This window comes from Phasianus colchicus, chromosome 1 (genome assembly GCF_987193195.1).
Source record: "Phasianus colchicus chromosome 1, bPhaCol1.hap1.1, whole genome shotgun sequence".
Classification (NCBI taxonomy): Eukaryota; Metazoa; Chordata; class Aves; order Galliformes; family Phasianidae; genus Phasianus; species Phasianus colchicus.
The window spans coordinates 88330835-88358756 of record NC_143436.1 but is presented as its reverse complement, the minus strand read 5'-3'; the positions used below and the strand labels follow the sequence as shown (position 1 = coordinate 88358756).

General features: G+C 39.6%; 1 protein-coding gene across 13 annotated transcripts in view; it reads right to left on the bottom strand.

Annotated features, from left to right (window-relative positions):
• The window catches only part of LOC149919821 (uncharacterized), a 682202-nt gene that overhangs the window by 196297 nt on the left and 457983 nt on the right, over window positions 1–27922 (bottom strand). For 12 of the 13 annotated variants that reach the window (XR_016471781.1, XR_016471773.1, XR_016471770.1 and 9 more), the window contains one exon: window positions 1911–2033. The gene's annotated coding sequence lies outside the window, so the exon portion shown is untranslated. Of the gene's footprint in view, window positions 1–936; window positions 1203–1910; window positions 2034–27922 lie in introns of those variants that run through there. The other variant, XR_016471782.1, reaches the window with a different exon arrangement.

The window sequence follows — 27922 nt, the reverse complement described above, 5'->3', positions numbered from 1 at the left end:
TTCTATATATTTACATTTCTACATTCTTATAAAGGAACGTTTCACTTTTATTTTGATTTGATAAGAAACAAAGACTGACAAAATCTGTTTAACTGCTAAGCTGGGAGCTCAGATCAATCTCCATTTCACTTGAGGATTGAAAGCAAAAAGCTTCTGGCTCTACAGCAGCTTTGTCAGTCTTGGCAATTTGCATTATGTTACCCATGATAGTATGCACAAGGATCCATTGCCACAAATGCAATTTAAGAAAATACTTTCAGTTCTTTTTCTCCTTCTCAGTATTTTCAGGCAACTGGAATGACTTCATTGCTATAGAAAGATTCCTTATTGCCTGTATTTAACTGAATAATAATTTTTAAAAAAATCCTGAGGGATAATAAATAAGCTGAGTTTCTAAGAGAAACTTTTCAGAACTTTTCATGCAAAGGCAGAAAGAGGGATTTTGATGGATGGTGATGGACACACTGCTTCAGAGACAGCCTTTGCTGAGCAGAGGAGCAGAGAGAGCCAGGATGGGTGTTCTCAGAGCACTTTGCACAGTGCCCTGTGTGCTCATTACTGCCTGCACCACTGCTAGGCACAGCCTAGCCACTGAACCTCGCAAGTTAGTGATGGTTTTAGAATAATGTCATAATTTTTTACTTATGGTTTTGCAGACAGCTGTAGGCATTTAGGGCTGGTTGCTGTACCAGTATATAGGGCTGGGTATTTTTCATTGTTAGGCAAATCAGTCTCCATCTCTCCAGAGATCGGGTTTCACCCCCAGAGCCTGATGATTCAGAAAATGATGGACACAAGTCCTACCTGATGCTCAGTATGTCTGTCTCCTCACTTTTAACACTCTTTCACAACTATTTCATTTTGATGTCTCACACTTTAATGCGTGTAGGTATCTCCCTCTAAATCTGACTTCCATTTTCTTACTGCCTGCTTGTCCACATAGTTCCTGCAGCTCAGCCTGACTGCTGGCAACAAAGGCAGAATGCTCCAAATACCACTGCTCCTCAGACAGTGTGATTGCAGAAAATGGACAAGCCTGGTCTTTGGGCAGAAGGACACCAATGGTGGTACAATGAGGGTTTTTCTTCAAGGCATAGGGTGAACCATGTATACCAATTTGCAACTTAGCCAGGGCTTGCAAAGCTAGCTGGCATTTCAATGTAACCATAGAAGCTCTCCACCCGCAGACAAGAGTCATATTCCTGAAAAGAAAAGCCCATGCACAGATAGATAGTGAAATTTGAATGGCTTTTTCAGTGAGTAACAGAGATTAATCTTTGACACAAACAGAAAAACTTGACGTTGAGGTGGTTGAGTGAAAGTCTAAAACTGAACATGAGGTACAAACAACTTACAGCTCAGTATTAACTTCCCTTTGTGGGAGAGGTGCAGATATCCAAATAACCTTCTAGCTTTAAAGTCTCTGACACTTCGGATGTGATGCCCTGTTTTTGTTATCAGTTATTTCTCCTCAAGCCTATGCAAATTGAGCATGAAAATGTCTTTCTTATAGTGATTTAATATCCCCCATCCATTACTCCTGCCTCCATGATTGATGTTTATTGCATATCTGGTTAGTAGTGCTGGCAGCTGGGAGATCTGGTATCTATAGCTGATGTTCCTATCTTTGTCGAGTTACTTCATCTCTTCTTCACTTAATCACAGTCATCATCTTCAATTGAGCTGCTCGTAGTGACACTTACTACACCTGTTACACCCTGTACAACAAAGCTTGAATTATTTTCAGGGGACACTGCAATATGTGAATTAATAGTAACCATGTCTAACCTAAAGAATGTGGCAAATACAAGAGTTGAATGTCACAGTCCAAGTTTTTTTTTCCACCCAGTCAGCAGTGTAGATAAGCAAAACATTTGCTGCCTATACTGAAAAAAATGTGCCTCACCCACCTTGCTGGAGAAGTGGAGGTGATTCATTTTCCACGGCACTGCATTCTCATGGGCCTGATCCAAGGTCTGGTACTGATGACTGGGGGTTTTCCTAGGGTTCTCCAATCTCAGTGATTGCTGAAGCTGTTGGAAAACAAGTAACAAAGTTGACTTGGAGAAAGCCACAAATTTTGTGTTATTCCACAAATGTACACTAGGTAAGTACACCAGACCATAGTTTTCCTTCTTGATACCTTCACAAGGTATCCAGTGGTGCTCCCAAGAAAAATCAGGAATACAGCTGACTGAATACAGGTAGAGAAACTAATTAAGAAACATGAAAGCCTCCTATGAAGTTTCTTTTGTGTAGAATTAAACTTCAGCCAGAACTCTATTACAAGGTTGATAATGGTTAAATAGAATTTCAGCCATTAACACAAGAATTTCTAAGAAGAACTACAGGAAATCTTACAAGTTTTAGAGATGTTATGGATAGTGGCATCCTAAGATTTGAAACAGAAATCAAACACTGGGAATTCATGCATCTCTTGGCATCACTACATTTATTTGAGATGAGCTTCAGGGAAAAAGTAGTAGTAGAAAGACTCCAGGTCCTCTAAATCCTCATGCCTTTTGGTTGCTGATCCTTTTCTATCCCTGATCACATGTAACAAAATGATCAGATGCACAGACTTCACAACTGATCTTAATATTACGAAGACCATTTATTATTTGGGTTGAGCTCCAACCAGGTGCTGACAGCTGGCAATTTATAACTCCCTACCAAAAGGAAGTCTCTGCTATGAGCTGTGATGGCGAGGAGATGCTGTCACCTCCCCCAGGCATTTAGCAGTCCTGAAGCAAATGTACTCTGTAGTCCTTCATTTGCCTTACAGTCCTCAGTCCTTCCAGTACAGTATGTTTTCAGAGGCCTTGGTGTGCAGAAGGTGAATATACATCACTAAAAGGAACCTAATTTCACAGTTACTTTCTTGCCTTCGCAATGCTAAATTCTAAGGCAATTTTGGCCTGTTGTAATACTGTAGCAAGCATAACTTAATTATTTGGCCAATTATAGTATCAGGGAATGTAACAACCATTACGTGAATGGGTGTTGAATCAGCACATTTTCCACTCCACAGTAACCAACAGGAAAGAGAGAAGAAAATGTATTAACTGAGCAAAATCTAATAAACATAATGCTACCTACAGATATGTGCTATTTAATCCCATGAAAAGATTTTATGCTTCTGTTCACATGGTAATACCAGATACCATCTTACTGAAGAAAATGATGACATCAATATATGAGTCCAACATCGGGAAAACATTTCCTTTTAATGTCTGTATACAGACATCTTTCTTGGTGATTCTAAAATGCTGGGGGAAATAATATTTGGGTGCTGACACACTTAAGTCTAGATCCAAGAGGAAAATGTTGCTACTGACTTCAGTCTGAGCTGCCCAGAGAATGAGGATCTCATTTCATGAGTTTAATTAAAATGTATCTGCCACACTTGTTCTGCTGCTGTGGACAAGTCCAAGAGTTGATAACATGCCAAAAAAAATTCAGATGTTTCAATCCAGAAAAGCAAGAATAATGAATTAGTTAGAAACTGTGCTTGAAAACAAGAGGAGCGTAAAATAACAGACATGGATTAATTTTCCTCCATACCCCTCATTTTTTTTCTGTGTAGGGCAAGCAAGGAGATAGTTAAATTTGTAGAAAATAAGCTAATTTAAAAATAAATAATAAATAAATTTATCAGAATCACTGGGGCTTCAGCTCAAGTGGCAAATATTTGTACTGAATCTGAAATTATACAGTGCTCCACAAGTGTGAAAAGCCCTTACATTATTATCAGTTGTTTCAGCTACATGTGATATCGATTATGTTAATAACCAGGATAACATTTTGAAGAGGAATTGTTAGATTTTCTTATAGTGATTAGTACATTGATTGTGATTGGCTATGCAATTACAGAGTTATTAAGGTGGCATTTGATTGTTAAACACGGCATTTCATAAGTCAATGACAATTTAAGACATCATTTGGCCTAAGTTTGAACATTCACACTTATAAAGTAAACATTTTCTAAATCTAGAATTGTGTTATTAAAGTTCATTTACAAAATAGAATCCTCCATAGAAGATTTCTTCATGGCTGTTATTCAAACTAAAGGCCACAATGTATTCAAGTCTAAATGCTCTTGAAAACAATAGACACATTTATTTTAACCTCCTCTAACACATGAATACATATTTAAACTGAATTTATTATTACTGCTCCTTCATTACAGGAAAAGATACCCTAAGAGTCACGTATTATGTAGACCTTATCCAGAGTCTACTGAATGAAATGGAAAGGGTCATTTTCTTCAGGGACTTAATACAAATCCTAAATTGGACATTTTGAAAAATTGTATTTCACAGCATTTTAGGTTAGATTTTCATTTTAACTTCAGTGATTCAAAGTAAGAGCTGACTAGAGTGTTAATCAGATTTTTACTGCAGCTGGAAGTATCTGCCTGTACAAGATAACAATAGACATATCAGGCCATAAATTCTGATCTTTTTGTGAACTATACCTGGAATACACATTTGTTTTTCCCATGAAAAAATGGCTGACGCAAGTAAGATTTCAAGATATATCAAAATCAAGAATTTATTTATATTTAGCACTGATAAACCAGTGGAGCCCTGTTTTTAGTGTTTATAAAAGCCATGAAAAATAAAGATCAGCTGTCACATTGCGAACACCACCTATTTCACATACCTGCAGTTAGCTCTGTGGGGGCAGGTAAAACCACATTTTTGTGGGTTTTACACAGAGCCACATCAGGCCTCCCAAGAAGTACAAGGAATCTTGATAAAACAATATCTCATCTAACTATATTTTCCAAAAGAATAACTGTACGGCACTGTAGCACATTGTGTCTCCTCATTAAAAAACTAAAAAATAGCTATGCTGAGTGCGTCTCACACATTTTCAGGATGTTCTGTTACGTTCTACTTCCAGTTGCTCATTCCTCTTGGCCTCATTTAGTATAAAGACAACTGCTTTCATAGCCCAGATTCACACCTCAGAGTTTTAACAACTGGTGTACGAGCCCCAACAGACAAATTTGAGAGAATAGGAAAATTTCTCTTCTCAACCTGATTACATCTCCTTCCTTGTACAGCACAGGGTCTCAGGAAGCACATGGTTATCAAACCCAATACTGCTTAGACACAGCAATGTGTGCCAGGAGCCCTCTAGAAAGTCATGTACAATATTCATGACCATGCTGGTGATAAAACTAAACAGGATTTTGAACTCCACAAGTCCAGTGATTCAGACTGCAGACACCCACACACATTTCTCTGATCTTTTGGAAATGCCTCTGGTGGCCACTTGTCCACAGAAAATGAGAGCACCACTCCACCTCTATGCTCTTGGACAAATGTAAGGTCTGCTCTGCCTATGGGGAAAAGAGGTTGCTCCAGCTCCCCACCAAGGCCAACCAAAGAAGCAAGGCCATCAGCTGCAAGTAGTACAAGCACTAAGGACTGTAGTGAGGGAAAGGTGGCCAGCATCAGGCCCTGGAACATGCCCAGAGAAGGACAACGAAGCTGGTGAGGGGTCTGGAGCACAAGTCTTATGGGGAATGGCTGAGGGAACTGGGCTTGTTCCGTCTGGAGAAGAAGAGGTTCAGGGGGGGCCTCATCACTCTCTACAACTACCTGAAAGGAGGTTGTGGTGAGGTGGATGTTGGCCTCTTCTCCCATGTAACTAGTGATAGGACAAGAGGGAATGGCCTCAAGTTGCACCAGGGGATCTGCTCCATAATCGTCCCAGGCACAGAGGTGAGGCTTACCATCCTGTAGTTCCCCAGGTCTTCCTTTCTCCTTTTCTTAAAAAGGGGGAGTGATGTTTCCCTTTTTCCAGACACAAAGGACTTTGCCTGACGGTCACAATTTTTCAAATATGTTGGAGAGCAACTTGGCAACTACATCAGCCAGTTCCTTCAGTACTTTGGGATGCATGTTGTTCAGCCCCACATTTAGGTTTACAAAGCAGGCACCGGGGATATTAAGTAGCAAAGGAAACAAATATGGGATTATTTTCTCACTGACTCATGATGTCCTCGGGTCTCCTCTGGTCTCAGTAAAACCACAGAAAAGCATGCCCTGCAGGAGTGCCAGGGAGCACACTGGGGAACACTTCTGCTCTATGACCACTGTACCAATCAGCCAGGAGACGGCACAAACTAAGAGAGCACATCAGCTGAAGCAGCAAAATTTGTGTTTTCTGAGTACATGGCAGAGTCAACTGTTGCACGCTGATAAAACGTACAGCAGTGAGCTTTCTAGAGTAAACATAACCTCACTCACACTGAAGTAATTGGTCACACAGCCATCCTCTGCTGGAGGGAAAAGCCATCACTGCCAAGTGAGAAAACATGACAAAAGTCAGACAAAATATGTGAGGCTTTACTAATAAAGTGATTGGGGAATGAGATAAATCATTACATGGTAATCCATTTGTTCAGTATGGCTGAAGCCCTGCTAATTGTTTGGTATTGTATCTCACAAAAATGTATACAACTCATATCAAGAATTCCCTAGCAGACCTCTTTTGGCTAAACAGAGTTTTTCAAAAGCATTTTCTGCCGCTGCACTAAGCTCTGCTTCCATCAAAACTGCTGGAACACTGATGTGAGCAAAGCTGGGCCAGAATGCCACCCACAAAGTTTTATTTACTGAATGCAGGGTGCTGACGCTGATATCTCTGCAGCTACGTGAAATCACAACTCCTGTAGCTTGTCCCTGGAACAGCAAACTCAGGACTTCCCAGCAGTGCAGAGCCTCACAAAGGAGTCTGTTCTAACATGGCATGAATCTCTTTGTATGGATGACTTCTCATCAAATCCTACAGATAAATGTTTAGCTAAGAGTATCAATATTGTACTAAAGCATTGGGGAACCAAAGTAATCAGAGAAATCAAGCACTAGGAAAAAAAAAAAAAGAAGAAGAAGAACAGCAACAAAAGAACAACAAAGCCTGGACATACTTCACATTCTTCTCCGAATGAGAAGTACTTGATGTTCCAGCAGCAGCCAGCTCTGCTGCTTGTCCTACAAATCTCTGTGAGACGGCACTATCAAAATCAAGGAGGAGAAGTAATGCATAAAAATGGAATCCAGCTTATATTAAATAAAGACATAAAGGATTAAATTTAATTCTGTCCAGTAGACCCTACTGGCACAACTTACTTCTATAATCTTAATAAAAGCACAGAAGGACAACATATTCATCTGCTGCACAGGCTGAAATCACTCAAACTGTGGTTTTGTAGGAGATAGAAAAATTAGAAAATTGCATACAAAGATAATGGAGATATCTGACATGAAAGCTTTCTACACTGAACTAAAAGGCAGTAGCAAAGAATTACTCTGATCCTTAAGTTTTTTTCCACAACGACAGAATCTTGCCAAGCTGGAAGTTGACTCTGCGATTTTTAATGTATTTTAGGATAATTCATCTTCTTTTGCTACTCCCCACCAACCAATATGTCCCAGATTTTTAAACAAATGACTCAAGGGTACACGTGCATTTAATGTAATGTTCTCTTTTCCTCTCCTTTCTCTTCTTCACTACAGCTGCTACAAGTAATACTTAAGTTAGTTGTAATTAGAAAATACTAGAAAGGAAAAAAAAAATTAAAAATCACTATTTTTTTTTCCCTGTAGGTGTGTTTATATTGGACAAGATTTTGTGTAATTAATTCCCAGTGGTGGTTTTTTGTTTTTGGTTTTTGTTTTTGGTTTTTGGTTTTTTGATTGACATTGCAATATATTTGAAATTGAATAAAAGAATAGTAATAACAGTAATGGTAATAGTCATTTCTGTTTGCTTCTCATACTGAAATGATTTAGTTACTTCCTCTGTTGGGGATAAGAATCTCTAGAGCTGCAGCAAAGAAAATAATTTTTTCTTTCATTCAGTGGTCAACAAGGGCTCAAATGGTGCACACGTGGCCAGTCCATGTCTGGGAACCAAAGCATCTTTAGAAAGCATCTGGAAGAAATGGTGTTTGCCAGTCCTTCACATACACTAAGCCAAGCATTAGGTAGTTAGAGGCACTTCCTGATGCCCCTATCTGGGACACTATGGATCAAACTCCTGGAAGTTTGATGACCTCTTGATGTGCCTTATTTCTAACCAGGAAAAGTAAAATAAGACTTGGTACGCTGCCCTGCAAAAGTTGCTGACCTTTCCAAGTAAAAACTATTGGCAAACAGAGACAGAAGGGCTTGTAGCTGGGTGTAACTCATTCTAGCTACATACGCTGGGGAAGTGACACTCATGAGATTGCAAGCAGGGTGTGTGAAAACATGTCTGTGTACTCACATGCCTTTGTGCATCTGCCCCTTTTCCTCCTTCTCTCTTCATCTCCCCAGTCTCTGAGACTTAATTTCTAACATGCTTCACAGAGGGACAAGGCTTTCAAAGGTACTCGACCCCTACTATGTCATGACAAAAGGAGGTGGGTAATGAAGGATGATTTCACTGGAGTCTCTGTTGAGGGAAAGGTGGTGGTGTGAGCTGAGCAAGCATTAAATATCAAGTAATCTACAGAGGACATCATTCTTGAAGCACAGATTTGAAAAAGCAAAAAAAAAAACCACACACACAAACCCAAGACCCCATTTCTCCTGCAGCTGCTTTTTATAACTGCTTGTATTCTTCTGGATGGACTTCCTTTAACTCTGGAGCATACACCCAGTGGTGCATAAATTGACCTCAGTAACACTGAGTACTCCAGTGCTGTGAACAGTGTGAGGTGGGATGCAAGTTTGTGAACTGAAAGGTCGACATTAATGCCCTACTTGTTCAGCAGGTGGCTAAAAGCTGTATTGTTTTACATGCTACTGATGTTAAGAACAGTTTGGTCCAGTGCTGAAAGTGAACTGTGAAGCAACAAACTTGGCAGGAGGTACAGGTAGCAGCAGAACATGGATTAACTTTTAAATGCATTTTGGAAATAGGAAAAAAGCTTTTGAAATACAAGCAGTGTTTGGGTACAGAGCCTAATATATTTGGCCTATCTTTTCAAAGGAACAGTACTGGACCACGTTCCCACTGAGGGATGGGAGGGAATTCACACTTCTGCCCTGACCAGTTATGCTACCCAGACTGTTTATCCCCATTTCCCCCTGTAGGCAGCATGTGAAATAGAGAGAAAACCTCACTGATTCAGTACCAGTGCTCTCCCTTCCTCTGTGTTCTACAGCTAAACAAGTGGAGGAATAAAGTTGGCAACAAATGACTGTCAGCTTAGAAGAAAAGTAGAGCTGGGAAGCAATTCATGCTTGAGAATACAGGCATAAATTACTCCAGGTAAACCACACACTATGTCAGCTACTCTGCAGGATCTCTCTTCATGCATCTTCCACCCTGCCACAAGCCATAGCAAAGGTTCATTTATCCCTTTGTCCCTGCAACTTCCTGAAGCACAAATGCCTCCAAGGGCTGTCTCTGGAATGATGTCACTGAAGCATCCATAGCCCTGGAAGAAATATTGCCATCATCTTTTATCCTCAGTATTATGGGCTTTCATATAGTACATTCTTTCGTAGCACTAACCTAATACATGCTTTTATTGTCAGGAATTAATGCATCAGTAAGGAAGAAAAGAATAATTTCTCTATTTACATCCATTTCTTTAGCAAGAAAGCAACAAGGAAAAAGGTTTTGAGTTAATGAATGACTACTTCAAGTATAATACTTCAACAGCATTATAGATGCACCCAGAAATTCTTGGACATACGCAAAATATTCTGACTGTCCTATGCTGAAATGTTTTGTTGGTGAGCTGATGTAGTACAATCATGACAAAGGCTTCTGGCCTATTTTACAGAGAGATAAGACACAGTAGAGAACAGGACATGGGTCTTTGAGAGGTTTGCACTTCTATGTTGAATGTGAATAATGCTTTTTCTGAAGTGACACACAGCAATAAAAAGTGGCTCTTAATTTCAGGCACATTGTCCCAGATCCACAGATTGTTAAAGATTATGTTAAAATTAAACATCGTAGCTTCAGGGGAATCATCTGTTGGATATTTCTACTGCGTAGGGAATGTCTAAAGAGAAAGAAGCCTCAAAAGTTTTGCTCTTTTATCATACCAAAGCCAGAAGCAAGTCAGTGTTTAACACTAATGTTATGATTTTAAACCACTAGCTTACATTTCTCAAACACGGTCAGCAATTCCATTTTATATTTTTGCGGATGAGCTAAGAATCTGAAACCAGACAATATTTATTCAGCTAAAATGCAGTTACACTGCGAGCTGGTCAATCTTTTTCCATTCTATTGTTTGTTTTAAGAAAAGGACCTTTTTTTTCAAAAGCTTGTAAATATATATATATATATATATATATTTTTTTTTTTTTTTCCTTTTTTCACAAAGAACCTCTTTCCCTCTAGCCTCGCTGTGGTGTTAGAAACCCACATTTATTTGCTAGCAGTGCAAATTTCTTTAGGGACTATATACTGAGACAGCCTGTAACATGATAGAGCCGTGATGTCTGCTGGATGATACTTTAATAGAAACAGTAAGAAACAGCACTTCCACACAGTCACATCTCAGCCTGAGAAGGACACATATTCTAAGTATGTGCTGCTTTCTGCTTGTTGTTCCATCCATTTCATACAGACTATGTAACTGTGTGGAGGCCTTCTGGAGGATTTCTCCTAAATTTTCCCTAGCTGCTAGACTAACAGAACCCCGTGATGTTTTCTTTTTCCCTGTAAAACCAACCATCCCATGACTTTTAATTCAAAACAATCTATTGTATTAGTGTGACTTCAAATGCAGGTTGTTGAGTGTGAGTGAACACAGTACATCGTCTTGCACAGAAGTTTCACTGTAAAAGCAATGCAACATTTATTGTTACAGAAATATTAGGAAAATATTCTTCTCAGGAAGAATGGTGAGGCAGTGGCACAGGCTGCCCAGGAAAGCAGTGGAGTTAACATCCCTGGAGGTTTTCAAAATAAGGGTAGATGTTGTATTGAGTGCCATGGTTTAGTGGGCATATGGTGGTGACTGGTTGATGGTTGGACTAGAAGATCTTGGAGGTTTTTTCCCACTTTAGAGATTTGATAAAATGAAGAAACCACAATGTTTAACCACCAGGACAGTTCATGTAACAGCAGGGATTTTCAGAAGAATGGGAGGGTTGCATGAACTAGAAGTGGCAGTGCAGAAATAGCATTAGCAGATTAAAGAAAGTTTAACAGGAAGTATGGCAGCTCAGGATTAAAGGGCAGGCAAAAGGCAAAACGACTTCAGTGAAGGATCCTGCTTTCTGCTCAGCAGATCTGCCAACAATTCAGGCTTACCTAGTCAAATGCCTGCTGTTCCTTTTCCAAATAAACAGATTTATTTCATTTCCAGGTGTTTTTTTTTTTCTTCCCCACACAAACACATAACTTTTTTTTTTTTTTCTTTTTTTTTGGTACCCCTGGTGTCTAAAATGGAATCCCCCAGCAACTGGCTGGGGGCTGCTGACCTCTCCAACTACACCAATGGTTGTGCCGTTGCTTTTCTGAAAACCACAGAAAACTGCAGCATTGCCACAGAATATGGTTCTCCCCCAGATTTAAAGTAACTCGTTAGCTGTTAAGGGAAGAGGAATATAAGGTGACCAGGAACAGAAATCAATGAGCAGGCATCTCTCTGAAGGGGAAGCTTTAAGCAGCCATTTTCTCCCTGTAGTCCACGTTCAGCACAGATATTCCCAAACCCCCCTTTCCACTGCCTGCTGGCTAGTTCTTCTCTGCTGAACTTAGTGCTTTTCTTCCCACAGCATTACAAGCCTCTCAAGCTTCCTTCCAAAAATAAAAACCCTCTCTTCACATTGTGAAGTTAGATAGGACTGTTGGATGTGTTTCATCCTCTGCAGCCTATTCTGATCCTTTCTGCTTGACAGAAAAAAAAAATGTTTCCCTGGGGAAAATTTGACCACACACTACTTAACCATGAGCTGCTACCCAAGCTCCTTAATTGGCCCAAAGACTGAAGCAATTTTCTGCTCCCAGCATGGTTTCTACACCTGGATAAGGACACATGAGGAAGCTGAAAGAGAAAAGAGAAGGTGCCACTCTCCAGGTATGTCAATCAAGCGTTAAACTTGCAATAGCAAAACATTCCTTTGAGCCAGACACTTATAACGCTTACTCCACTCTCAAAATTGCAGACAAACCTGTCTGTAATCAGATAACATAAAAAAAAACCCTGACAAATGGCTGGTGAAGTTTCTTTTCCCTTCCCCTATGGTGTGTGATTGCCTGGGAAAGAGCCCCAGGGAAGCAGCTCAGCCCCAGACCAGCATTATGCCCACAGCAGATGCAGAGCCCTGTGCTGGGTGCAGCACAGCAGCAGTTATCTCACGAGCTGGGATGCTCCACCTTGCCACACACTGATCATTCATATGCACTGCGCAGCTTGACAGGTGCTGGTGGTGTAAGTTAATACTTCAGCGAATTGTTTCGTAACCTGCCCCAAAATCTTATGTTTTCATTATTTTTTTCCTGGATTGTTGAATAAAGAAGGCTCTGCAATGGAAATAACTTTGACAGCCTTGCTGCAATTATACTGAAATTACTGAAACAAATAAAACCTCTGTGAATCCTTTTTTTCACTTTCCAAAGACAGAAAACATGCTGATGTTTATAGGTGTTCTCAAGAATTGCAATTCGTAGTGGTACGCTGCACACGAATAAAACCCATGTTAACAAGCTGCGTCTGTCATGCGGTCCACCTGATTTGCTCAAGTGGCCGTGTTTGAGCAGCACTGCATTGAGCTGGCGAGGTATTAATTGGCAATGAGTATGAACACACCATTTAAAACACTTTTGACTAATACGAACCTGGATAAACCTGCTTTGGCAGATTAATTAGAATCCGAAATCACAGTATGACTCAAAGAATGATTATCTGGGGCCCTTGACAGATCTAAGACATATGAGCTGATGGGGCAGCCTTTTTCTGCATCTATTATGAGATGACTTCAGGTGGGTGGGTGGGTGTTTGTTCAACGCTTGTGTGAGCTGCTAGACTGATATCCCTGAAGAACAATTCACCTTCAAAACTGGACACAAAACTGGCTGGGTCCTTTTTCACAATGTACATTAAACAAGGCTCAGGGCCGTAATGCTAAGAGCAGACAGGGGAGTGCCTTGGTGATCATCACATCATCAGCCTCTGAGAGGAGGCTGTTAAGAAGTCTATTGAGACATTTATTTGCAATGTAAAAGGTATGAAAATACCTGGGACATACTTTGTGTATTATATTTCTATATTATGCTCAATACAGAATCGGTAATTTTAAGTATCTTACAAACTTTATGTGCTGTGTACCTGTATTTGCTTTACATTGTTCTTGCCTCTTAAGAATTAAGTACCCTTACATGGATATCAGTGAAAATTTTGGGGAGAAAATTCACAAAGCAAACTTTCCAAAGACAGAGAATTTTCTCTCTCTTTTCTTTTTCCTTCTTGCAAAGGGAATTAATGTACAACTTGTTTGAAATTGAAGTAAGCTTTGCAAATTCACAGTTGAGAACTAGCCTCACTTAGGTCAGTCTAAAGTAACTGACTGAGCCTATTTTTTTGAACTAGATCAAACCAGACCTGCTATATATACCTTCTTCTTCTTTATAAGCTTATCACATCTCTCTCATCTTCTGCATGTTCCTGATCTTACTTTTGATCCAGTCAGAGGGCACACTTGTCTTTCCAAACTGCACCTGGAGGAGAAGCCCCCTCAGTACAGCGGGGAGCAGCTCCTCATGGGATATCACTGATTTCAGAAGGCCCGAAAACCTACACCCAAGAGACCAGTCTTTAAAATGTGATCGGAAGCCATGGAAACTGACGTGTCAGAACAGGACACAGAAGAGTGAACCCTACAGACCTCCATGCTGCAGAGAACTTTGTCCTTTGCCCGTTCCCAGCACGATGTGGAGTGGTGGATCGATTAAATGAACTAGAGAGCCAAACGGCGGCCTGTGCACCGAGCAAGAGTCATGTTTCCGAGTTTTAACAACTTTCTGCCTGCCAGAGCTTCTTTCTGTTGACAGCAGAGAGGATCAGCTCAGGGCTGTGCAGATCAAGCCAACACTTGCTGGATTGTGACCGAAGGAAGGAAATAGGAGCATCTTGAGGGAAGGGAAGTGTGACTGTTTGTGGAAACAGAGTAAAAGCATAGCATGAGGAAAAGGCAAGATAACAAAAAGTCCTTGGAATTTGCAGTCAGCGTCTAAATTTTGCATGCCATTCTCCAGCCTAAAAAGCATGTGTACTCAACCATAAGGAACAGGACTGCAGCTGAGCTCTTGACAGAGCTGTAATAGAAAGAGAAACATAGCACGGACAGGGAGCATTAGTGAATATTTTCTTTTATTATTCACTGCTTTCTTGAATTCTTATTAGGGAATTAATAAACACATATGGTTTGCAGAACAAATCCAGGCACTAGGAACTTTCCAGAGTATTTTTTTATTACTAATGGTAATTATGCCCACAGGTAAAGTAACAGCTGAGTGACTCAAGTTACCCTGCTGTTTAATTTAATCAAAGGAGCCGTGAATCCTTTAACGAGACCTTTTAGAAAAAGGACAAAGATAATTTCCCCTATTATTGGGATACAAAGAACATGGTGAATTCATTTCATAACACTTAATATACAGCTAGAGCGTATAAGGAGAAAAAGAGTAAAGGAGAAGGAATGAATAAAGTCACTTGAAGGTATGTTGACTTTCTGTCTGGAATTTTGTGGCACATTCTCAAATCACTGCCACGATCTACAGGGCTTATAGATGCTATGAATTAGTCAAAACAATTATGATTGAATTTAACATAAAAAAGCATTTGGCTTCTACTTGTCTTTAAAGCACACAAAACACACTAGGAGGGGGCTAAACCACATCTACCAGCACCAAATATTAGGAAACTAGGTTCAGATTTCATTGTTTCTGCTGTTCCAAAGCCTGAGACTTACAGAATATATAGTTGGAAAATGTGGGAATAACAAGTGGGGAAATCTATTGATCCTTATTATGTTCTCTGCCTCTTTCCAAAGTGAATTTGAGACTAGGTAATTATTTGAGAGGTTAGAACAAACCTGGTATTTAATAAACTCTGGCAGATTTCAAGTACTTCTTGAGCACTGATATCGCTAAAGAAAATACTGTAGAAATAATCTATAGTTAATCAATAAATCAGCTCAGTGCTACTGCTGAGTTCTTTGCTTTATAAAAATATTGAGAATGAACATAGCAGCTCCACTGTCAGATCAGAAGTTCCAACCCTCCTGACCATAACAAGTCTCTTCACTGTTTTCTTATAATCTACTGCGAAGAACTTAAGGTTAATGAAGAAAATACAAGGAAAGAGGCAAACAAAAACAGTCTTAGCCTGTCTCCTGCAGTGAGCAGCAAATAGCAATAATCTTCACAAACCACAGAAATATCCATGGATGACTGATGACTCTTGATTAGAGGAGCCTGGGGGAAGTCCCCAGTTTTTAGCAGCACTGAACATAGGAACACAGCCACTCCTCCCGATGCTGGCTCTTTTACACATGAGGAAGTCACAGTGTCTATGCATAGCTTGGAGAATAAACTCTCTGCCCTCATACTTTGTTGCCCAGCCGTTCAAGTGCGTGGCATATGGTTATGGTTCCCTCACTGCCAAAACTTATGCTCTTGCCCTGGGATTCTGGAGGGAGACATGGAGAAAAGCAAAGGCTGCATGCAGTCACAGAGTAGGTCAGCAGCAAATATAAAAACAGAATCATTTTCTACCTGAGATCCTTCCTTTAGTGTCTGGCCCAACCTAAAGAATTAACATGGGTGAGAACCTTTGACTTATCTACAGAAATATTTCTTATGTTCAAGGCTAATTAAGATCAATCATACCATATTCTATGTACAAAGACCTGTTAAGTCAAACTCTTGGGAAGAGCAGGGTTGATTTCCACAAAGACTTGTCAGTATTTTGTTCAAAGTACTTTCAAAATTTGCAAGCAGCATGGAGATTTTAGAAATTCTTTTGCAGATGTTTCAAGTGTCCTTCCACTGGAAAACTGTAATCCTGCAATCTGATTTTTGGTGTAAACCTATGTCCATTTAAGTTTCATATGCCCACACATGTTGATCACATTGGGTTATATTTCTTTTATTCCTATGTGCTTGCACACTGCAAACATTTGTAACCTATTATAATGCTTTTTCTCCTTATTCATTAAGTAATCCAATGCATCATTAGGTAAACAATCAAATATTTTCTCTGAGCTCTTCCTTTACATTCCCAATATGCTGCTTCCTAATGAAGTCCCTCTGATTTCTTTCTCTCTTTGGTAACATAGTTTAGAAGGCAAAATGCAACTCTGTGTAAAATGTGCTACTGAATTTTCCTTTCTCTACATCTGAAAGATCAACTCCCTTTTTGGTATTTTAGTAAAAGAACAAGATGTGTTTAGCACCCAGTCTAACCCTTGACACTTACAAAGAAGACTGAAGTTGCTGAGCTCCCAGGAAGAAATAAAAGAGATCTTGCCCTTCATTTACATGACCAAGGATAAAATTGGGCTCTTTTGAACAATCTGCACAACCATCACAGGAGCGGATCAGTGGGCAGCACAGCATCACTGGAAAAAATCTGAGGTCCAGATTCCATTATTCTGAGCAATAATAGGGGTTATATTGCTGCAAGGAATCCACGAGTTAAGATTGGGGTACAAAGAAGCTAGGATGTACTGACAGCGTCAGCTAGGACGTACCAGGGGCATTGGGAGCTTCACCTCTTTCTCCTTCCTTCCTGCACAGGGCAAGCTCCTGCAGCTACACCTGCTGCTGGCTGATACTCTTGGGATGTCAACTGCTGCCAGCTCTCTTGGTTCTGCAAAACAGCAGCTACCCAGAGGCACACCTGTAACCCCTCAGCCATTCTTTAGAAGGGGCCAAGTGTGTTCTCCCTCAGTACCAAAGTGAAGGTGGGTGAAACTTGCCTTCACTAATTAATCGGTGATAATTTTACTCTTTTGAGTATGAAGATGGGTCTGTCCAGTTCTGGCTTCAGGAGTGTCAGAAATGAAGGCTGGCATAACTGCTCACTGCAGTTTGTATCTGTACAGCCTTCATCATGCTTGTTTTAAAACACCAGTACTTTCCGAAGGAAAAGAAAACATCCTTTGCTGCCTGGAATTTTCCATGGTTACACTTTGCCCAGAGGTGATTTGTCCCTCTGAGGAAAACTTCAGTATTATATAATATTTTTTAATTCTGTTGTTTGTATCTACCAAGGCAGACAGATAAATGGGGAGACAAATAAATGAAAGAACAGCCTGAGATTTTTATCAGCGTGTACAGCCAGGATGACTCAATGATCAACTGCTCTGGAAAGTTTTAGGCTTTCGTTAATTGAGCATTGCTGAAATTCCAGGATGACTGGGGGGTCATCCTCAAATCTTTCTCTCAAAGGAAAAACCTAATTTTAAGAGAGGGTGTGACTGAAAGTACCTATAGGGAATGCCATTTCTAAATTTTAGTTCCTGTCAAATTGTGGTTTCATAAAGAGCGAAGTATTTGAATAACCTCTTGAGGAAATGATTTTTGTCAACATTAAGGAATATGCACAAATATTAGTAGTTTAAATTCCACAACTGTGAGTCCCACTGTTCATATTTAAATACAATACAATGTAGTTGTAAAACGTTATCTGGCTATCTGGACTGCCATTTTAATGAACATTTGACTTCCTAAAGTCCATGCTTCCTTTTTGAAAGTATGTTGATTCCACCCCGAAACAGATTTAAACTTACTCTCCTCACTGCTACATCAAGTATTTTTCTTTGTTATTCCATAATGCCTGCATACACAGATACTATTATAGCATAATTTTAAACAATACAAACAGTAACTCATACTTGCACAGAACCTACATGTACGCATAGTCTGTAAAAGAGCTGGAAGTCTGGTCCATCAAGGTGAACAAGATTGTCTTGTCATAAATGCATTTTTATTGTGAGGCAGTTTGTGTGTAGACAATTTAATTACTGGATTGAGCAATAAAATTCCCACAACAGTAAAGGCTGGCCAACCGACCTCTTTCTCACTTGATTAACCTCCTGAAACTCAAGGCACCTGTTCCAAACTCACAGACTTTTAAAGAAAATAAAGAATATTGGAGGACTTGACACTTTGCCACTACCTTGTCCTCATATTTCATTTAAAACAAACTCCCCAAATGCCTTTCATTCTGTGTGACAGATACATTCGCCTGAAGCTGTTATGAGAAAGAATGTAGAACACCTCTTCACAAAGTAGATTTTTTTTCCTAAAGATATGATCTCAAGAAAAAAAAATGTAGAAAAAGTGTACTGATTGTCCATACCCAGAGGCTAAGAGGATAAATCCCTTTGTTATTGATCTGCTTAGGCTAGGAATTCAGGAGATGCACATGTGTTTTTGCATGTCTGCGCTTTGCTGGTTTGTACTGAGTTTCTTCTGGGACAGAGATGAAAAGCTGTCAGAAATGAAAAGCTAATTTCAACGGTCAGTCCTAAACTTATTTTTTAATCATAATATTGCAGATGCCTACAAGTTGTGACAGACAGTGTGCTAGTGGTCTACAGGCAGCTCCCAAAGCATGGCCTCATACCTCTCTGAAGCAAAAGAGTTATTCAAAAGGAGAAGAGCTGTTCGTTTCATTTTTTGTTGTTTCAAAATAATATTATAAGCCTTGTGTCATGGGATTTAGAGCATCAACCCATCTGCTTTGGTGGTTCAGCTCACTTATCCACTGAGATCAAATTCTTTGCTAAAGGAATTTCAAATAAAATTAACCTCCTGCTTCTTCTGGAAGAGTTAGGGATCTCTTTTCTCCCCACTGGCTTGGGAGAACTTGTATTGTGTTGTTATTGCACAGGGCTTGCTCTGTGCTGCCTACTAAGTGGAAATATTGGCATGGCAGGGAAACTTAGGCACAGGCTGTTCAGAGGTCGTGTCCTAGCAGCAGGTTTGCTACAAGTTCTGAACTGCAAAGAAACAACACTTTCTGCTATAACATTAAGAATTTAAAATAAATTATGGCATAAAAATCCTTGCACATAATCCAACTGATGAGCATCTTTGAGCCTGGTAGCAGCAGGTACAGCTTAAGACTCAACCTGAAGAACTCACGTCAAGAGAGAACACAACGAGACAACTGGTCCCAAGACTAAGCACTCTGAACATTACTTCTCTGCAAGCAGATAGCCCAACACTACTTTCGGGTTTTTTTTTTTTAGTTCTGGCATTCACAATTTGCTTCTGACTTTTCCTCAAAAGAAATTCAGCTTTCACAACAGCATATTGATAGGCAAAGAGATGAAACTCCTCTGTTTAGCAAAGGTACATCATGGATGCAGGTATAAAAATATCAACACAAGTGATAATTCCCACCTGACACTATTACACAATACAAATTTTTCAGCAAAAGATCAGTCCCTCAGTTACAAAATCCCCTTTTAGCAAAGCCAATGTTCTAACAGTCACTTGCTTTTCACTTGCAGAGGTGAACCAAATCCAACATCCATGATGTCAGGATGTGCTGCTGTCCATCATCTTTATCCTACAGCCTCCTCTAGGTATAAAACACAATTAACTTGCACATGAATGAGTCACTGAATGATTTCAGCTCTCTGAAGAAACCAGTATTTCTTGGTCTTTCCTTCAGGTACTCTACATGCCCCAAAGACACACACGATTATATTATGTATTATGTCTTATTCCTAAGGGTCAGTATATAATCAACAGAAGAAATACAGCTTATTGTCAACTTTCTGCATACATCACTTGCAATTCTGTCCCATGGGCACTTACTGATTGAACTAATCTCAATAATAAAGGTAGGAATATACATTCCTAGAAGACTATTATATGGAACAACATCGGATGTAAAGCCCCATAGTCATTGAGAAAGTATGACTTTAAAAGAATGAAACTAATGCAGCTTATGTAGTGGCAGGAAGATACTGCCTTTTAAAAAATACACATATCTGCAGCGAATGCTAAGCTGTTATTACATGTAAAGCAGCTGCAGAGAAAGTGATAGCGTTAAGGGCATTAGAACAAAGATTATCTGTTCCCTGTAATTAAATCCTTTTCCCTGCTTTATACCAGATGACTCCTCAGGTCACATGAGTCCAATTCAAGTACCATCCTTGAAACCAGCCTGAAGAGGTTGGAGCCAGACATTGGACCCCCCTCAGCCTACAGGGATTTCATTGTTCTGTGGTTTCCATTCTGTCTTTCTCTGTAGGAGTGGAGACCTGTGACCGATTCCAGACAATATCCAGGAACAGGCTGCTCTCTGCACAGCTTCCGCTTTCTGCACACTTTTTGCCAGTGACCTCTCATACATTTGGCATGACAACACACAAATCTCTCTTCCTTGCCAAAACTGACAGATTATTCATATCCTTGTTCTTACGGCTGCATGACAGAAAAATACAAAATACACTCTCTCGTGGTCTCTGAAATGGGAGGATCCAGCTTCCAGATAGTGAGCTCAGTGTCAGGCTGTTGTCTGCATGGGTGGGGATAGAGGAATGCGTCAGCGGATGGGTTGAAACAGTCACTCCTCAACTGCCTTTCATCAGCCTGTCAGTCTGGACAGGCCATAGGATTAGCTCTACACTCTCCGATTCAACTCTCCACTTAATCTGACACCATCACACCTATTGCTATTTTGCTAGAAGCAGTTACACAAGTTTAAAAACAAGTAAAGGTTTTGCATGATCCATGAGGAGGGGAAGAGGGACTGCTACTAGTTCAAAATGTGATGCACATTATCAGTGATAAAGGAAAGAAAACAATGTTGCAGCTGTTAGGTGGTTTGTGTAAGCTGCTGGTCTCGGGCCCATTATGAGGGGAACATCTATCCACATGGATGCCCTTAGCCTGGTAAGAGATGCTTAGCAGCTGGAGGGCAGGAAGGCTGAACTTACTTTCCTCCACTTAGGGTCCCTCTGGATTAGAGTTAGAAGCAAAAAGGAGATAATGACGGAGTCAGACCTGAACTGTAACGCATCCCTTTAGTGCCTGAAAATCAAAGGCTTACCCAGGCCAGTGTCCTTTCACTCCAAATGTTCTCCTGATGGGCAAGGTAGCTCTCAAGGAGAGCAAGCTCTGACATTTACAATTTGTTTCCCTTTATAATCACACTTATTTTTCAGCTTGCAAGTCAAGGTTGTGTCTTCTGAAACAACACTGAAAGAAGAAAGAAAAAGTAAAGAAAGTATTTTTATCAGTATGAATAAAGTTCTTGCTTTACAGACACTGGTTCATTTAATCTCATGTTAAAATACATACTTAAATCCCAAAAAGGAAGCTATCTCAGTCAGACGTGCAGGAAAAGCTGTTGTACACTTTGTAGCAAACTATTTCCAACAGTCTATAAGAGTTTTGTTTCCTCCCCTGATAGTCTGGTGGGGTGCATTTTCCTTGGCCTCCCTTGCCAGCTAATCCAGTGCCCTCTGCTCTCCTGCTCACTACCATCTGTTTTCCCACCTGACAGATGCTTCTAGCATACAATGCTCTTATACAGCATCTCTAACCACATTCACACCATTCTGCTCTATCTTCATTAGTACCCTACTCTCTCTTCCTAATACTTCTCCTCTTCATTTGTCATTGACATTTTCCTTTTCCTTTGTCTACTTTGTGTTCTTTTCTTTTTTCCCCACACGTGCCTTTCATTTGCTTTCTATTGTGATTAAGATTTCATTCGAATGCAAATTTCAAAGTAAAATATTGTAGCTCCCAAATGCTACATGCACACTCATAGTTGTACAAGACTGAGACACTTCTCATCTCTTTTCTTTTGTTCTAGGTTTTCCTAATTGCTCTGATGGTTTCTTTCTATCTCCAGATTAGCCTTTTATTTCCTTCTTTGATGCTGTTTTTGCTAATAGCATAATTGGTTTTCTTTGATGGTACGTTAAACACTTTTCTTTTTATCAGTATTTAAAGTTTGATTGATGCTGAACTTCTTCTGTAACCATTTTCTTTGAGTGTTATTCATGCCTCCCCTATTCCTGTTACATTGTTCTATTCCATCACCATTTTCTGAGAATACTCCTCAGGTGTATCATCAGAGGCTGCTTCTCTCACTAGACCAAATAATCTTATCTCTTTCGTTAGAGCAAATACCAAAATCATGAACAGTGCACGCCTGCGAATTCAATTACACGGGGACCATTTATTTGTATATTTATTTTTAACTTAAGGGACTACTAAGGTCTTCACTGTCAGTATTTCACACCTTGATTATGCAAAAGAAGAGATAAGCAGGTTAATGAATTGCAATTTAGGGCCTTTCCTCATTGCATGGATAACATAAATACAGGTTTCCTTGTCTCCAGCCTCACAGCTAAGCAGTGTGAATGCAGAGATCTCCTTTCCTTTTAGCTCAGCCACGCCCCAACTGAGGCTAAGTAGAACACTACAGGTTCTCCTACTGAAGGAGCCTACACATCTGCAGTCAATTCATTGAAAAATTATGTTGGTGACCTTTCATTCTGACATGAACAGCCACCATACTCCATTTGCCATGAAGCATTGTCAAATGAGAATGTTTTATCAACTTAACTCTGAAAATTAGAAACCTGAAGCATTGGAATTTAAATAACACCCTGATAAATATTGGGAGTGGTAAAAATGATATTTTCGTTTATTCCACCACAACCTGGGACCTGATCTTGAACGTGAAGAAATACACAATTAACTCTGGGAAGCGGTGAAGTTACAAGACCTACCAAAATGGTTTCTAGAGAAGAAAAAGGGTATGGAAGATTTAAACTAATAGTTCTGCTCTTGATAGTAATTGCCCCAGGCCTAGCAATTCCTCACAGACAATTCAATTAAATGCTGACAGAAACACAAATAGAGCTCACACGGTCTTCTAGTTCTTGCAGCATTGTGCTGATGTCATCTTGTCTGGAAGATACTGCAAAAGTCTGTTCTTACAGAATACATAACTTCTAAATTATACAGAGGCGTCCAAAGCAATTAGAAAAACAATGTCCCTATGCTTCAAAACTCGAGTTTCCTGATTTCCAGAACTGACATTGTTATAACTGGGAATCTCAAATTGAATGATGAATAGTCCTGCATTCCAAATATCGGCGGGTTTTGTCTCCTCTTTGGGTTTATGCTTGCATTCGTGAGGAGTCTCCGGTGGTAACTGAAGTAGAATGCACTTGTTGTTTACTGAAATTAGCAGCAATGAATCACCTGTGCTGGATTATTTTCAGGGTGGAAGTAGTTTATTTTTTCCAATCTCCTCTTATTGCACACGTATATGCCTTTCTGAATTTCATCTTGACAATGAATATCATTGTTACCACTCGTCTTTGCTGACTTAATGATAGAGTAAGGTATTAGTATATACTTATATATGAAATATCAATCACAATTTTGAAATGCCAGTGCTTTTAATGGTAACAATTGTTTGAAAAGCAAGGCAAAACAGCTTTGTAGACAGACAAATAGTCAAGAAAAAAGATCAAGTGTTGTAATTTACAATAAATTCAGAAAGCATGAAATTTAGGCTAGTTTTAAATTTGTGATTTAAAAAAAAACTGAAACAACTATATCAATGATTAATTTAAAAGCAGATAGACTGAAAATTAACATACTGCATTAGGATAAAGAAAAAGTTTGAAAGTATTTATTGCAATATTAACAGTAAGCAGCTTAAGGAAATATTTCAGTCATCTGAAAACAGAGCCTTATAAAATCAGGTTAAGCTTAAAAAAGTCTCAAAAGCTGTTAACACATGGGAGTGACCATTTAAGCCTCTCAAACAGCTTTAATTCTGACCACCAGTGATATTGTTGCAAAACAGTATTCAAAAGCCTTATAAAATACTTGATGCATGTTTGTATTTACCACGTCCATATCTTCTTAAGTGCTGGCCGAGCTGGTTACTGCCAATGATGTATTTCTGATTGAATCAGATACTGGTTATTAGTGCTTGGCCAATAGCTACAGAAATAGGTAGACTGCTGCCTTTTTTTTTTTTTTTTTTCTGTGTGCATCATAAATTTCCATATGTATATTCCTGTTAAAGCTTTACCACAAGAATCTGCAGTAACACAAAAATATTTAATGTACCAAACTCCAGCAAGTGCTGAAAGCCATAAAAACAACTTGAATCCAGTTTATTCCGACCTTGCTTATCTCAAATAGTATCCCACAAGGCAAGCAAGCAGAAGAAGTGGTATTATAATGGCTTTATGAGGGTGTAAGTTTCACTAAATTTTCTTGATGTACTTGCAGTTGGGCATCTTTGTCAAGAATTTTGTCCTCAGATCAACCCTTTTTCATTACCTGAGGCTTTTTACACTCTTTCTTTCATAACTAAGACTATATCTAGCTGTGCTTACTCTTTCCAATGTTTCACTTGCTAAAAAAAAAAAAAAAAAGTAAAAAAAAGTGCCAGCAATCCAAGCTGGTTTTATTTTTGTATCTCTCAGCAAGTTCTAATAAAGTAAATTGAGCAATATTCCCAGTTTATTGTATTGATAAACAGACTGTAAAGTGTTTTATGATATGGTACTTCCCGTATGAAAGACACTAGACTAACATAAATTGCAATTGTAACTGTAAAGCACTAAAATATATTTTTCCTCTAGGGCTCTCTAGTATATCTGGCTGAAAAAAAATAAAAATAAAATAAAATAGACTTGTTTATTGTATATATTTTTTGTAGTGTAATTAAATGTCTCTATGGTTTCCACTCAGAAACAAAATCCTCTTTCCCTACTCCAAGCAATCTAAAGGCGCACAAATAAGCATACAGAGCTGTCTTGTTCCAAATTGGAGGTGAAGAAACACTTTATTTTACTTTTTCTCTAGACTGTCTCCAGAGGAGCAGATCTTTCAGCACACGCTGCCCTATCGTTTCCAGGCCGTGCTAGAAGTCATCAGGATCTGAATCAGTCTTTCCTACTGTTCTGTTGTCCTATTATCATCTGTACCAGTGCAAAAATTTCCATTCTCCACCCAAGCTGGACTCAAGTGGATTCCTTGTGGTGATTACTTTGGATCTCATCCAAAGCACATACAAAGGCATTTTCCCCGGGACTAGGAGTTGTGAATGTGACAGCTCTATACCCCAGGGAATGCAAAGCAGGCACAGGGGCTTTGCCCACTGCCAGTGGGGTTGAAGGCAACAGCTGGAACTAGTGAAGCCACTGAAGAGCACTGCTTCGCCAGTGGGGCCTATGGCCCTGTTCACCCCAAGGTGACTGCATCACTGCAACAGCCACACTGAAACTGAGGACAAGCTTGGGCCTCGATAGTGTTGTTTTACTGGAGAAAAGAAGAAATTGGCAGGGATGTGGTAATGTAGCTACATGCTCCTGAGAGGTTTCACTTTGCACACAGCAGCTATGTTTTGAAGCTCACCTCTTCAAAGACACCCGGACCAAGTCTGAGCGCTCTTACAACGTTCACCAGCAGTACGAATACTGAAGTCCCTGGAACTACTGAAGGTGTGGGGAGGGGACAGTGTGAATCAGAGCAGCATCCAGACCCAACAGTCTTTGCTCCATAAATACAATCCTTCAGTTTTATGCAGCCCTGCTTTAACGGCACTTCCCAGCTAGTCTTCCCATTAGGAATGAAGTGCTAATGGAGCTGTTACAATCCTTCTACAGACAAAAGGCAACAGCAGAAATAATGGCTAACTGGGGAGAGAATACTCACAGAAAAGTCAGAGGACAGGTAATGGATCTTTGAAATAAAGGTGGAGGTGAGATACTTACAAAATTAACCTCCTCTTTTGTTTTGGTCTTCCTTTAATAAAATGGTGATAAATCCATTAACTATTTTAAGGTTCAGAGCAGCTGCATAATGAATGTGCCAGAATACACAGCAAAGTGCAAATTTGCCATTACACTTCAAGAGCTTGTGCTCCTCTCTGAATGAGATGGAGGATTATACAAGCACAAAAACACTCCCTGGAGTAGCTGAATGGTAGACTTAAGGCTGAAACAGCCGCAGTTAACTCCTGATACATGTTTAAGCGCAAAATGTTAAACTCTTCTTTAGATACAGATTTTTGTAAGACTTCACTGTCCTTAGGGAAAACTTGAGAACAAGCTTCTCTGACAACTCAACAGGACACCTAAAAAAGTAGACAAAAAAACTCTCCCTATTCCGCATAAGTGGCTTCTCTTTGCTCTCCCATTGCTCTTTCTAGATCCTAAAACTCTTATATTTCAGGATTCACTTTGACGTTTGGAACAGTAGCCTCTCCTAGATCTCTCTTGAGCAATATACATTATTGTATATCAGATCTGTACCTGAATTTTTAATTCTAAAACATCATGGTATCACGTGTGTTCTCCACTTCTTACTTTCACCTAAGTCATCTTTATAGTTCTTGAACTATTTATTTTTCACATTCTGTGAACATTTTATAACAGATAGTAAGCTCACTGCTCTAATATAGCACAGGATGAATATTTTGCATCGATTCATTCTTCAGAGTCATACATAACAGTTTGGACATCCATGAGGCAGAACTTGTTCTCACATCCTTATCTCTTTTTGTGTTCATCATTATATTACATTGACTCAAACAGCCAGCTTCTTCCTGGACTCTGAAAAGGACATGTCTTTCAATAAAGCAACATATGAGAAGAACACAGAATTCAAGGCTTGCAAAGCTGAGTCTATACCTCTCTGACAAAGCTCCACAACGGTGGAGAATCTTTGTATATTCCCAGTGGAGAATACTTTTCTCCTACAATCTCTACAGAATGTCTGAATAAGAGAAAGAAAGATACATAAAACTCAGCAAACACACATAACAGGAGTATACAAAATCTCAAGTAGTGAGAGAGTTCAGTTTTAATTAACCAGACCAACCTGTAAGTTGGGCCATTGTAGCAAGGTCCCTCTTGGTCAGGAGAATGGGCCAACTATGCTGAGGTTGCCTTTAGGTGACAGCCAGCATTTGATAACTATGACATCTCCACTGCCCTAAAGAAAGGAAGAAGCGTGCACATGCGTTGACACACCAGTGAGAAAAGAAGGGAAAATGAAAGAAGATATCTCAACAACTCCACCTCACCTCTTCTTCACATACACACATTTACTAGAGAACAAATGAAAGAAAGACACACTGCCGCAACACGCTTTGTGATAGCATGATCAGAATTCATCTATGTTCTTCCTGAATTCAGACAATATCACAACACAGCCTCCCTCAAATAACTTTTATTTTAGAAAGAGTGTTTTCTATAAAGGTTTCATGAGAAATTTAATGACTAGTACACACAAAGTCCATCTGCTCCATGAAGATTGTCTCCATAGCACATAGCACTGTCTTTAATAATGCACATTCTTCTTCTTTTGTGTTTTCATCTTTTTTGGGGATGTGTACTGAGAGATTTTGATGCTTCTTCTCTATAAACATGATGAAGAATACATCAACCTTTATAATATCTTGCAGAAGGAAACCAAGCATTCCCCAGAGGAGACCTTATCTACATTCTTGAAGTTTGAAGACCCCTCTCCTATCGCCATTTCATCAGAGATATACTACAGTCCAGAAGTAGGCTGGTGGGCAGTCTACAACAAGGTGAAAGAACAAGGGTTTCCTCTGTACACAGCAGTAATACTGATGGTAGATCTTCCCTCTGTCTGGATTTCCAGGTGTCTAACAGAAAATGAGCTTTTGAGTTGGCTCCTCCACAGGAGGACCCTAACAGGACCTATTTTCTCTTCATGGTCACATATTTGCACGTAACTTATAAGGATACTATTACCACCGAAGTCATTCCTCTTTTATGAAGCTGAATTGAAACTGGCCACTGGGTTTACAGATTGCTTGGAAGGGAGAAGAAGATGACTAAGTACAGCTAAGAATGCTCAGTCCTGTAGAAGAACAGGCCAAAAATACCATTTAGCTGAGTAGAGGTAA